Raw genomic sequence first — 7958 nt, 5'->3', positions numbered from 1 at the left:
ATTTCCGCAAGGGGTCGGAGTGGTTCGTCCATCGGGGTGACTGGACCAACTAGGTAAAAAGGCGATATGAAAGTCGGATACTTTAGAGGCCTCATATGGAAATTGAAATCACCCAAATTGATTGTAGTGTATTTTTATACAGGCTAGTTCGTATATTTTTTGCTGCTGTAATGACAGACGTATTATCTTTAAAGCATACTTAGAAAGTCCACTAGATGGAGACATTTATCAAGAAACAAAAGCAACATGCAAGAATGGCATCCATCAGTCTTTCACAATAATAGCGTAATAACACACCAATAATAATGATCACAACAATAATGTCGCCATTGTGTCACGATTATATAGACTGCTATCATGCAATATTTAATCGAACGGCATAAAGACTCATGAATGTGTAACCAATAAACAGAATTTACTTGGGTTGTGATCAAGAGCGTCAGTTTGTTTTTAGAAGCGTTGGACAATAACCATAAGCTTGAGTGTGGTTTGAAAAGTGCTGGGTATCCTTATGTAAGCTATTCATCCATTCAACGCTGCATTACAAATAATATGCTCTACAGTGTATTGTCAGGTGTTGGAAATCCTATTCGAACAATAAAAGTTGAAAACCACAGTTTGTGTTTTGGCTTGTTTTGCAAAACGGCGTTGGAAACACCATGGCTCGGGATATGTAATACTAATACACACAGGACAAAGAACAGTGTTGGCAATTTTACACTTATCTTGACATCAACAAGGTTTACCAGACAAACAATGCCAGACTGTAAAGGGGGTACAAAATGAAACGAGGTACTGAGCATCAGCCTTTTGAAGACGAGCAAGGGCTGCTGGTAGCATATGTTATGCTGCATTTAAAAAAGAAAAAAAAAAGTGCCCAGAGGAGAATTGCATCTGCCAAAACCTGACCACCAGTAAACACTCGCGAAGGATCAATGTAGACTTCACTCGTTAGAACATCATAAGGAAATTGCCCGTGGGGACAAAATTCGAATTTTAAATAGTGGTGGGGACATGCACCCCCCCCCCCCCCCCCCGTAATCTACGCCTATGGTTGTGATAGCAGTGTCCAGATGTATTCAACAATTGCTGGACTGAAACGCATCTTCTTCATCGTAATCGGATAAATCATATCACAATATATTTTTAGCACATGGAAATGCAATTATGTTTTGGTTATCCCTCAATTGGAATATGAAAATAAAATACAAAATAACATATATTTCCCTTTTTTTTAGGATGTTAAACCAAATACTTAAATGTCTCAACAACAACAACAACAACATATGGCCTTTCTCAGTGTCCTTGTATTGTCTTTAGCAGCAAGAAAAAGTAATAAAGTAAAGTTAATTAAAGTAAAGTGCTGGCCAGCAAAACAGTATTATAGAGCTCTATATGTGTGTGGTGATTGAAATGGTTTTGCCTGTAATCCTCGGGACGTTCAGAAGATGGGGACGGCTCCTCACGAGCCACTGGGAAAGGCAACTCAGGAACAAGAAAAGCGTCCGTCTCGTTCACCAATGTTCATTAACTCGGTGGAGTTCCCTCCTTTCGGTCTTCTTGTGGATACAAGGCTTCTGGATTTTTATCAAAAGCGAACCGAGTATTTTGTATTTTTAGCTGACTGAAAATACAGCTGGGTTACATCTGCATGCAGTTATGTTTAATCTTGATTTAATCAGAATCAGATCCTGAAACTTTAACCTAATGCGATTTACAATGAATTTAATTAAATTTTATGATATCATTAAGGAGCATGTACGGCATTAGGACATTTTGCTTGAGGAGGCCTACAGGTAGACAGCGTACACTGGGGATCGAACCCAGAACCTTTTGGCTAGGAGTCAAACGCCCTCAACAACCCAATATCGTCCATCCAAGGTAATAAGCAGTGAGGTTCTCAGAAGAAGGATGACCACATGTACCAAGTTGTGACCTAACACAGTTTCCATGCTCTGGGAAGGCCTTGAGGCACAGAGGGCATGGCTCAAACAGGAATCCACCCCAAGAGGTAAAAAGGCCAATGACGGCAGATCGCCCTTGAGTTTTTTGGTACACACAAGAGTATTTGTTCCAGCTTTTTTTTCTTTCTCTTAAGATCACCAGTAAATCTGTATTAATTTTGACCAGAACCACTTAAAAAGAATCGTTAAAGCGGATTAATCAAGCCCTTCGCGTTTAATGTCTCCCGTTAATTAGTTTGTCAGCAGTGTTTTAATATCGCCTAATGACTTCATATTTCACTGATGACATTAAAGGGGTGTTAAAAGAGGGGAAATGGACCATTCAGGACCCAGCTCTCCTTTTTTGTTCTGTAGACGCCCTCACTGAATAAGACAAGGTCACCCATGCCTAGCCTTTAGGGAGAGATACGTTGTCAGGGGGTTGGGGGGGGGGGGATCTCCCCAGAGGGAGCTCGTTCTCTCTCTCTCCCTCTCCTTCACTCTCCCTCCTCCCTCTATCTATCTCCCCCTCTCTCCCCTCTAAAACAGCACGCCAGGCACAATGTGATACACTTCAGTGTTAGAACAATACAGTGTGCAGGGGATTGCATTATACAGCTTAGGGGCCGACGCATATACTGTACTGTACAAAGCAGGCGTGGTGGGGGCCCCCGGCGGGATATAGCGATGATACAGAGCCTTTTAGGGGCCCAGCATCCCTCACACTTGTGGGTAGAAGGAGTCATTAGCTGTTTATGCATTTTGTACGGTTTATTAACGCGTGGAATGAGGAAAGAAGGGGTGAGATATGTTGTATTAAAAGGCACGTTATTTCATGGGGATGCATTTGGGTCTATGGAAGAAGGTGGTGTATTGTGATGTGCAAAATAAAGGCTTTTTTGTCTGTTTAAAAGAGATGGCTAAATCAGCAGTAAAGCTTTCTAAACAAGTAAAAGGGGCGGGTATCCAGAACGGTGAAAGTTGTGGTGGCCGGCAATACTGAGGACACGGCGCTTTCCCTGTGATGAGAATCCTATGTTAAACAAAATGTTCAATGGACACTAATGGATCCGGTACAAGTCCATGCGCCGCGTCCAAAATGCTTTGTTTGACAAATCAATTTTCCCATAACCCGGTCAGGGGAAAAGTGATGCGGATTGATCGCCCCCCCTGACTTTGTTTCCTGAATATTGTTTGATGGCTGCATAGATTAATTGGTATGACATTTGAAAGCCTTCTCTCCACTGTCAGCACCCGGGCCTCCACACGCCAATCGAACCGTTGGTCTAATTGTCTCCTCTTTAACCCACGCCCCCACCACCACCACACTTCACAAACTAGAGAGGGATGCCACTGAAACTGTTCTGCATCCAACGAAACACACGTCATAGACACACACACAGATGTGCATGCACACACACAAAAATGCACGTATGCTCACAGGCACACACACACACACACACACGCACACGCACACGCACACACACACACACACACACACACACACACACACACACACACACACACGCGCGCACGCACGCGCACGTACGCAAGCCAAGCACACATGCAAACACACACACATGCACTGACGGATGCATGCACACACACACACACACACACACACATGCACGGATGAACATACGCACACTCACACACAAGGAACCACATACACACACCAACATACACATGCATGTGTGCACACACATGCAAAAACAAACAGACACACGGACAGACGCATGCCCACACACACAACCCCACACACACCCTTCCCTCTCCCTCTTAACAACAGCAACAACAACCACTAATTTGTACAAATAGACCGATACCAGCTTGTTAAGATACAATACCTCAAAGGGCGTTACAGTTTTCTTGCTGCATCAGCACGTCTTTCAACAGAGTAAATATACCGTGTGTGAATCAAAGCCAGAGTATCTGAAACCCCTCCAATGCATTGAATCTGCATCACATAAAACATGATTTATATATTCATATACACATATATAAATATATATATATATATTTATATATAGTGTTGTGGTCTTCAGAAGAAATATGTCTGCATACATATATATAAAAAAAGCATTCACTTTAGTAGTGCCCAATGTTGAAATGTGGGTAAGGAAATCCTTATTACTGCAGGACAAGGTAGAGTGTGGTCGACTCCCAGTTGAAAGGCATCGAGTTCAATCCCCAGTGTCAGCAGCCTAACCTGTAGGCGCCCCACGACCTGCCCCGGAGGTATTGGAATTCGCTGGACGTCTCTTTGGATAAAAGCACCTGCCAAGTCACTCAATATTCAATAGTCAAATAGTAAAGTCCAATCCATACCTTAATACATGTGTGTGCAGAGAGAACATGGTGGCTATTCGATCGTGAGGGAGTAGAAAAAGATATACATGTAGCTAGATTTAGTATTTGATAAAAAGGTTGGAAAGGGTAACGGTCACTGCAAATAGATTCAGTTATAATCGGTAATCATTTTTCAAAAAAGGAATATATGGCTTAATATTATTATTCATTTTAATAAGAAATAAACAAAGAATAATATTAACAATTATAATAAGGTTTCTGCCCTCTAGGTTTTATCTCTCATTTATTTATTGCTCCAAGTGACTAATTACCTGACTTCACGTCAATTTGGTGGGCTGCTCCCAACACAGGACCCAGGCTGTTCCATAAGCACCCCTCCCTCCCCCCTCCTCCCCCACCTCCCCTCCCTCCCTCCCCCCCGCCCACCCATTCCTCTGTCCCCTCCTATCACCCGTCCCCACCCACTTTGCCTTTGAAAAATCGTAATTGAATGAGTTTGTGTCGTCAAATTGATTAATCATATTAATTTGTACTTATTAGTAGGATGGTTGAAAGCGATGACAATTAGATTAATGAAATTAGTTAATTTTTTTTCTTCCTCCCGCTCCTCCTCCTCCCAGCCAACCACAGCAGACTTGGGAGCGCTAACGATGGTGTAAAAAAAAAGGAAGAAAGGGGAGGGAGGGAAAGAGAAAGGGAAGGCGGTTATGACAAAATTGGCAATCAAGATTTGTGTGCTAATTGAATGTCTGCTTTTATTAATGACGAGGTTTATAAAAAGACCTTGGGAGAGGAATATTAATGAATTAATCAAAGCAGAGTCCGAATTAGAAGGGAGGTATAAGTGTTTAATGCGGGAGGTTTATGAAATATTCTTCTATTTCGATTTCAACAAGCTGTACTCGAATGGATTTGATCGAATGCAAACAATGTGCTTTGATTTATTCGGGCCGCCTCAAATCCACTGATGTTCGAAGCGGCCCTCACTGCATTGAAACGCTGTTTAGGGAATAACTGGGTGTTTATTATTACAATAACTCACATGAGAGGGTTTTCTAATGCAACCATTTCAGATATAATATAGCATCAAAACATGAGAACGTGGTTAAATGGTTCAAAGAAACCAAACATGTTTGGAATCTGTTCTGGTGGACAATACATTTATCATGTGTGTCTGTCCGTATTTCAGACACAAAAACATAAATATATGTAAATACAGGTAAACAAAGTGGACGATTCCTCAAACTGATAGGCTGCCTCGGGCTTCTTTAAGCACAAATATGTCCGCTGGTAATATACTATTTCTTCTGCATAAGAAGCGATGGGTGGCTGTGATAAAGATGAAATGTATGCTATGCCAGCGAGAATCTGATTGTTGAACGTCCACACTATTAGGATGGCCGATAAGGACGTTTATGCTTCGTGTCATAGATGGAAGTGGCCCGTTTGATTAATGTGGATAGCTAGCATTAGCTCTAGCTCTTCCCCACATTGTAATGGTTCACATTACTTTACAAAATAAAAGCTGCCGATAAGCCTACTGGCTTTGAATGTTTGAGATAAGCAGGAATATGGATAGTGCTTTTAAGTGTGATATATATAATGAAAACAGTAAAAAGAAAGCAATTCATTGTTTGTTTTAAAGTAAATTCAGCACTGACAAGATGGTGGTTGGTGAGTAAATGGATACAAAATGCAGTTTTTTCTCTCAGACTGATACGAACCATGATTAAGGCGCAGCGTATAGGATTTAGTGGCATCTAGCAGTGAGGTTGCAGATTTCAACCCACACCCAATTTGTCCATTCCGGGCTACTACTGGTGCAACATGGATTCCCCCATGGAAGAGGACCCCTCCCTATGTAGACATAAAGGTGCAATGTTAGCTAACAAAAGCAAAACCATTGTTGTTTTCATGGGATCTTCCAATAATATACCATATGCCACTACATTTTACACACTACACCGTTAAAAAAAAGGATATACCAAAATGACATAATAGTCCAATTCAATTATAAACCACCCTTGCATTTATAGCTGCATCCAATATTGTCTAAAATGTATGTGTTTGAACCATAGCTGTTTATAAGTAACTAAAACAAGTGATCTGTAAATTATTCTCAAACACACAATGACCACAGACCCACGTCTCACAAACCCCCCTATTCACACAATATCCACGGTCATAGCTGCGCAGGAATCCCTCAGACCATGCAGGGTGGGGGGCTGATGGGAGGGGGGAGGGGGGGGGGGGGGGGTGCAGGCGATTGTGTGCACGGCGTGTGTAGCGTATAGTTAATTGCACAATGAGAAAACCCTTCTCTCATTTATTTCCCGGCCGGCTGTGAAAAGATGGATCACGAGAAAGCCCCTCTTTCACACAGAACACAATTTTCATATTTAATGAGCATCGCTTCAATACAATTACAGTAATTAGTCAAATCTCACTCACGGCCAATGGAGCTCAACACAATTATTAGTGGATCTTATTAATGATGTTGCACATGTGGCACTCACAGGGTAATTGAGGGCATGTTTGGGTGTGGGACCAGGGGTATTGAAGATGGGAATGCAGCCTGTTTAAGTCTATTTTGGGCTTGATATTAACTGGAGGTCCTTCACATGTTAATTGTGAGGTATTTAGAGAGGGCTGAACGGGGGTGAGAAGAAATAAATACATTTTAATCGCAGAAAAGGGGGATTGGCTTGTGATGGATTCTTGTTCAAACAAACATAGGTACTGAAATCACTTGCTTTCAGCGCTGCAGGGCTGCAAGCCGCTGCCCACCGTGGTTACGTGGAGATGTGAAACAAAAAGCTCACGTTGTGTCTTTTTCCCGAGGGCTGATTTGAATAATTGCATATCAGTCCAGCCACATCACTGCTATGTGGCTGACCCCAAGAGTACCAACCCCCCCCACACCCCCAAAAAAAAGACAAAGTAAAGAGGCAGGAGAGGAAGAAGCCCATTTGTAGTGACTGATGATACTGCAGTGTCTGACATTTTGGAGGTTTGTGGAGCCACTTTTCTTTGTCGCCACAGTTGTGCTTATTAAACCTACAGAGTTGTGTTGGCGCTCACCAGCGGTGACACCAATCCCGTGATGGAGAACGTGCCACTGCGTTGCACCGTGTGGTGTGGTGGCTCGCGTGTCGGGATAGAAGAGGCGGTGGTTTTCTCTGCTAAGAAGGCGGAAGTTCATCAGTCGAGGACTCTGTATTAAACGATGAGAAGTAGGGCAGTAGAACAGTGGTTTACAGCAAGAACTCGGTTTTCACTTAATCATGTATTAATGTCTGTCGTTAGAAACTCGTTTTTTTTCTCTGTACAATTTTTTTTTCCGTCCCACTGAATATATTCTGCATAACTCAGAGGGCAGAATGGACATTTCTGTTATTTGCATTTATTAACATCTCGCCTGCAAGTAACTGAGTCAATGTTTGTGACAAAATAATAAGTTTAATCAGGGAAAAGTGCCTCAACGCCCTCTTCTGCCCTATCAAGGCCGGTGTCACCGCTGAGCTAATAAGCGTGACGCCATAATAGAAAAACCCCAATTAACACGATATAATTAGCGGAACATGGCGGAATTAGGCAGCGCCGACAACGATTGGCACTTTGGTGCTGTATAATTAAACCCCCGCGAAAGACAACAATTAAGCCACAATCCTAAAGCTTCGCCGGCAGTCACGGCAGAAAGGGCAT

Source organism: Gadus chalcogrammus, chromosome 21 (assembly GCF_026213295.1).
Source record: "Gadus chalcogrammus isolate NIFS_2021 chromosome 21, NIFS_Gcha_1.0, whole genome shotgun sequence".
Taxonomy (NCBI): domain Eukaryota; kingdom Metazoa; phylum Chordata; class Actinopteri; order Gadiformes; family Gadidae; genus Gadus; species Gadus chalcogrammus.
This window is presented reverse-complemented; position numbering follows the sequence as displayed.